The sequence below is a fragment of the Ambystoma mexicanum genome, chromosome 11, assembly GCF_040938575.1.
Source record: "Ambystoma mexicanum isolate Mex_15411 chromosome 11, UKY_AmexF1_1, whole genome shotgun sequence".
In the NCBI taxonomy this organism is placed as follows: domain Eukaryota; kingdom Metazoa; phylum Chordata; class Amphibia; order Caudata; family Ambystomatidae; genus Ambystoma; species Ambystoma mexicanum.
In genome coordinates, this window is record NC_090934.1 from 199,518,041 (window position 1) to 199,524,276 (window position 6,236).

A 6,236-nucleotide genomic window follows, 5' to 3' on the forward strand; every position below is an offset into this window, starting at 1 on the left:
ATCGAGTTCCCTGGCCCATGCGTCTCGTGGTCTGAGAGGGGTAACCGCAGATTTACACATCTGCATTTTGTACAGGTGGGATATTATTCCCTTGGCACCATCGGAGTTTTACTATATATTGTATTTCAGGAGAGTCAGGGGATTCAATAGGGCAAGAGGGCCACACCGCCCGCACCGCGGCCCTGAGTCTATAATATTGCAGCATTTCGAGTGGAGAGCCGGAATGTTCAGGGCGCCATGTCTGAGGGGTGATAAAGGCTCCATCCGGGAAGAGGTCAGTAAGGGCCCGGTAGCCCAGGCTTTCCCAGTGGTGTGCAAGATGTTGGTCATGCGTGGGGGGGAGACCGGGGAATTGCCACAGGGGGAGCCACTTATAGTAAGGGTGCTGTTCTTGGTCAGAGCCCAGGATGCTCCCCCATGCCCTGAGCGTGGTGGCCACCGGGTCTGCCTGAGCGTCAGTATGAAACGCGCGGTGCAGTAGTAGGGTCATGATATTAGTCCCCCCTCCCACCAGTTTCTCAAGTTTTACATGTATGGGCGGATTCTGGAGGATGTACCAATGGGAAGCGTGCTGGGCCTGTGCCGCATTCCAATACAGGCGAAGATCTAGGGCAGTGTCATGTGTTGCCACCTTTTCCGGACCGATCCCGGGTGCCAGAGGAATTGAGCACATTCCGAGTGGAGCCTTTTGAAGTATCGTATCCCAGGCCAGATCGGTACGTTAACAAAGACATACAGGAGCTTGGGGACCACAATCATCTTTATTAGGGAGAGCCTGCCCGCCAGAGAGAGGGGTAAGGTGCGCCATTTGGAAAACCTGGAGGTGACAAGTTGTGCCGCGGCTTCGTAATTGTCTTTCAGTAGGGAGGATTTGTTTAGTGACACCTGCACTCCGAGATACTTAACCCCACCCGGGGACCATCGTAGAGGATACTCACAAGATGGTTGTTGAGTTGCCACAGTCAGAGGGAAGATGTTGGACTTAGAGTAATTGATTGTAAAACCTGAGAACGTACCTATTTTGGTAATATCACGGATGATCGGGTCCAGGTACGTGGAGGGATTTTTGACATATAGGAGGACGTCATCTGCATATAGCGAGATGATCTCAGGTGCATCCAGTAGTCGAATGCCTTTATTACTGTGGCGTTCTCCAACGTGGTCAGCCATGGGTTCGATAGCGAGCGCAAAAAGGAGGGGAGAGAATGGGCATCCCTGACAAGTGCCCCTGTATAGTGTAAAGGAAGAGGAGGAAACAGAGTTAAGAAGGACCCTGGCGCGTGGGTCCGTGTATAAGAGTTTTATATACGAGGTCATATTTGGGCCCACCCCCATTTTGTCCAGCACGGCCCATAAATATTGCCATGAGACCATATCAAAAGCTTCTTGGGCATCTAGCGTAACCGCCACCGCATCGGCGCCTGGGTCAATTCTGGACACTACATTAAACAGGCGGCGGATATTAAGCGCCGTGGAGCGACCAGGGATGAAACCGCACTGGTCCGAGTGGATCATGTGGGACATGAAAGGGAGAAACCTGTTTGCGACTATCTTAGCAAAGATTTTCATGTCAGTATTAATAAGGGATAAGGGTCTGTAGGATCCACATTCATCCGGAGGTTTTCCAGGCTTGGGAAGGAGGGTTATCAAGGCTTCCCTAAGGGAGGGGGGGAGGCATTTCAAACAAAGTGACTCGGACCAGACCCCGTGTAAGACAGGCGCCAATATGGCCACATGTTCCTGGTAAAACTCGGACGTGAGCCCGTCGGGGCCAGGCGCTTTGTTTTTAGGAAGGCCAGATATTACTTGAACAATTTCCTCCAAAGTGAACGGGGCGTCTAATATTTCACGGGTGTCTTGGGAAATGAGGGTCATAGGGATGTTCTCTAGTAGGTTGTCTAGGTCTAGGGCCGAATGCTCCGGTTGGGGACCGTACAGGTTGGCATAGAAGCAAGTGAAGGTGTCTAGTATGGCTTTGTCTGACCAGTGTCTTACTCCGCCCCCGTCTATAATGTTATCAATGCGGGCCCCACCAGTCTCTGCCCGCACTAACCTGGCCAGGGTTCTACCCGGTCTGTCCCCCTCTCCATATTTACCGGCGGCCGCAGGGCGTGTAAAGTATAGCACCTCACTCGTAGCCAGTGACTCAAACCTTTCCAGCTCTGCTCTGGTCTCAGCTAGGGTCTGTGTGGACTGAGTGGTCAGGTACTCCTGTTCGAGTTCTTTAAGCTTGGTTTCCGATGTGGTTAGGGCTTGCCTTAGAGCTTTCAGGACTCCTGCCTCCCTAGAGATGCACATCCCTCTGATATAAACCTTAAAGACTTTCCATCTGGTCCCTTCAGATGTGTCGGTTGTATTGTTCTTTTCGAAGAACGTGGTTATATCTGCCAGCACCTCGGCTTTAAAGACAATGTCAGCCAGGGCGGAGGATTTGAAGCGCCAAGCGGGTCTCGGCGGCAATGTGTCACCGAGTTGTATCTGCAGGAGCACAGGAGAATGGTCAGAGATTGTGCGTGGCAGGATCGCAACCCCAGAGACCCTCCCCACCAGTCTGCCCGATAAGAGGAATAAATCTATTCTCGAGGAACTGTCATGTACAGTTGAATAGAAAGTGTAGTCTCTGTCATGGGGGTGGAGTGTCCTCCATACATCGTGCAAATTGAGAGAGTCCATGTGTGAGAGGAGCTGTTTGGTCGCTCGTGGCATGGGCCTGCGAGTGGCCGCCGTCCTGTCCAGCACGCTGTCCAGTATTAGGTTCATGTCTCCACCCCATATTATTGGGATGTCAATATATCTCATGAGTATGGCCGCCACGGCGTCGAAAAATTCTGGGGAGTCAGTATTGGGTGCGTATATATTGACCAATAAGCATTCTTCGTGGGCCAAAGTGCAGTGTAGGATCACATATCTGCCTTCTGCATCAATGTAGGATGAGCGCAGAGTGAAATGGATTGACTTGTGAATGAGGGTCAGGACTCCTCTAGCTTGGGTGGAGTATTGGGTGTAATATCTATTAGGGCCCCAGGTTAGCGCAATATTTGATGATAGGTGTTTAAGAGCATGTGTCTCTTGTAGCAGGAGTACCTTGACCCCGTGTCTCTGTGCGTAGGCCATAATCCTGCGAGACTTCGTGAAATTCGTCAGACCGCGAACATTCCATGACATCATTGTGATCGCCATGCATGCAGCCTACGGGACATCCCAAACAAAAGACCTGCCTCTGCAAAACGCCATGAGTGCCGCCACATCGCGGCTGTGCCACCCCTTGCAACCCGTCTCAACCCCTGTGCCATTTTGAATGTTACCTACCCCAACTTTACACCCCCCCACCCTCACCGCCCTAACCCAACCAGCGGTGTGTGAATGCCCACCCTTAGAGTGACCTAATGCGTGCCATCCCAAACTTGGCAATGCCTGGACCAGTGCCCAACAGGGGCAAAAACACAAACATTTAAATTCTACAGGAATTGCAGCTGCAGTGGGGGCCGCCGCTGCCGTTACGCCCACCAGTAGTAATACAAATTACCATTGAACAACCTAATTAGAAGATCGGCTTATATAAGTGAGGTTACAAGGCGAGGATGCATATATTGAAGGGCAACAGAACACAATCATAAGAGGAGAGCAAGCGGCCGGCTCTAGTCGTTGTCCATAGGCCCCTCAGGGGAGTCCGCCAGCGGGATCTGCGCCTCTATGAATTTCACGGCCTCGTCCGGGACCGTGAAAAAGTAGAGCCTGTTTCGGTGGGTGAATTTGAGGCGTGCGGGGAAGAGCATTGAGTACTCGATCTTCCTCTCCCGTAGCATTTTTTTAACCCCGTCGAATCTGCGTCTCTCCAGCTGCACCCCAACTGAGAAATCGGGGAATATCCTGATTATTTGAGTGTCCAGCCTCATTTCCCCCTTTTCCCTGGCCAGGCGGAGTATGTGATCCCTGTCTTTATAGCTGAGCAGTTTAGCTATGATGGGCCTGGGGAAATCTCCCGGCCGCGGCCGAGGCGCCAAGGAGCGGTGGGCCCTTTCAACGGTGAAGAATGGTGAGAGGACTGGGTCATCCAGGAGATCTTTGATGAGTTTTTCCACCGCTAGTTCCATACGCCCCTTGAGTGCAGATTCCGGGACCACAATTATGCGAATATTACTCCTTCGAGAACGTGATTCGAGGTCGTCGCATTTCGATTTCACCTGTTTCATGTCACGGACCAGCTCAGACACTGTGTTTTGTAGGTTATGCACATTGTCCTCGGTGGTGCCAGTCCTCTGCTCCACTTCGGTGATCCTAGCTCCGTGTTGGTCGAGCTTGGCCCTTAATGACGCCACATTCGCATTAATGTCATCTAGCTTTTCGTGAAAAGCTGCAAAGTTTTTGGCCATAGATTCCATCATAGTGGCCCAGTCTGGTTGCGGAGGGTCCGGCGGGAGATCGACCCCCTCCTGAGCTGATGCGGACGATGCTAGGTCTTCCTTGGGCGTCGCCTTGGCAAACTTGTCCATAGTGCCCGTCTTGCCAGCACCGCGCGATCTGTTGGACATTGTTCCAGGTGAGAATCGAGGCTGAGCAGTGGCACCAAGGCCGTCATGGGGGGAACAGGCCAGGGGGAGAAGACTAAGGGGACGTCGCAGGTGGCGGCCCCAGGGTATGGCTGGCCACCGCAGGCAGTGTGCCCCCAGCGAAGCCGGCGGCTGCAGGTGGCGCCGTCCCCCTTCGAATTATCTTCAGTGTCTCGAGTTAAATGTGCGGGTGTTCCAACAAGTGCGCACCAGTAGCCAGCAGGGCGTCCAAGAGGTGATATGTGGGCCTGTCCTTGCACACACTGTCGCAGGATATTAGGGGGAGGCAGGGCAGGTCGACCCACAAGCAGCGACACTGGGAGAAGGCAGGCAGAGGGGTAGGGGGGGCACAACCAAGAACACCCACCTCTTCGCTGTGTAGGGTGGCCGACTCCGTCCGTCTGAAAGTGAGGGCACCACCCACGGTGCCCAGGCCCACCGGTCCCAGGAGACGAGGCAGCTCGTGAGGGTCCTCCACGACAGCAGTGACCATGAACCGAGTGGGGCAGGTGGAGTCCAGTGGGTCCCCGCAGGTTGGCGTGCGCAGATCGACTGGCCCAGGCGGCGCCGCAGGCCCGATGGCAAGCCCACGGGGCGCGGGCCGACGCAGATGATAGGCGCAGTCCGGCGCTCCACCCCGGACACTCCAGGCCACAAGAGCGGGAGAGCCCCGCGGCAGCCCAGGGCCCACTAGATGCAGCAGGCAGCAGGGCGACGGCCGCTCACGAGACGCCAGCAGCGCTCAGCAGGCCGATAGGCCACAACCGGTCCAGGTGCCAAAACCTCCGGATGCGAGCAGCGCTTTCTCTCCAAATTCCGACAGGAGCCTCCGAAGAGCCCCAGCAGCAATTTTGTGGCCCCAGCACAGCGGGATGTAGCGGATGAGCGCCGATGTAGCGGATAAACTGGCGGGCGATAACGGAGCTCCCAGGCTAGGTGGCCATCTTCCTTGGCTGCTCAACAGCGCCCCCATTGCCTCGCCTTCTGTACCTCCCTTGTGTAGTCGGGTAAAAAGGCCAGCCTGGACCCATTGAAAGTAATCGTGCCTTTCGAGCGTGCCAGTTGTAACAGTGTATCCCGATCTCGGTAGTTTAAGAAACTGGCAATCACCGTGCGTGGAGGAGCACCAGGCAGCGGTCGTCCCGTAGGCATACGGGGTGCTCTTTCTATAGAGAAAAATTTTGAGAAGGATTGCAGGTTGAACAGGTCCGTTAGTAATTGTTTCAGAAACAGTTCCATGCATGGTCCCGCCTCCTTTTCGGGGATGCCAAGTATGCGAACGTTATTCCGCCTGGATCTTCCTTTGCCCTCTTCCACCCTTGCCTCCAGAGGCTTGAGCTTAGTCGAGATCCTCTGGAGCTGTTGTTGCGTGGTATGTAAGCCATCTTCTGTATTTGAGATGCGATGTTCTGCTTCTCCAGTGCGTGTGGACAGTTTCTGTAAATCATGCCTAAGGAGGGACACATCCAGGCTTATTCGGTCTATCTTCTGCTCCATAGATGAGCGAGAGTCGGCTATGGCCGCCATGATGTCTTTAAGGGAGAGCGTATGCGTGGGATCAGAGTCTCCAGAGGGCTGCGGTTGGGAGTCGGCGGGCTGCGATGGGGGGACAGTGTATTGCTCAATCCTGTTTTGCAAGGTGGTTTTCTTCGTTTTTTCTTTGCCCATGGTTGCCTCTCTGACGCA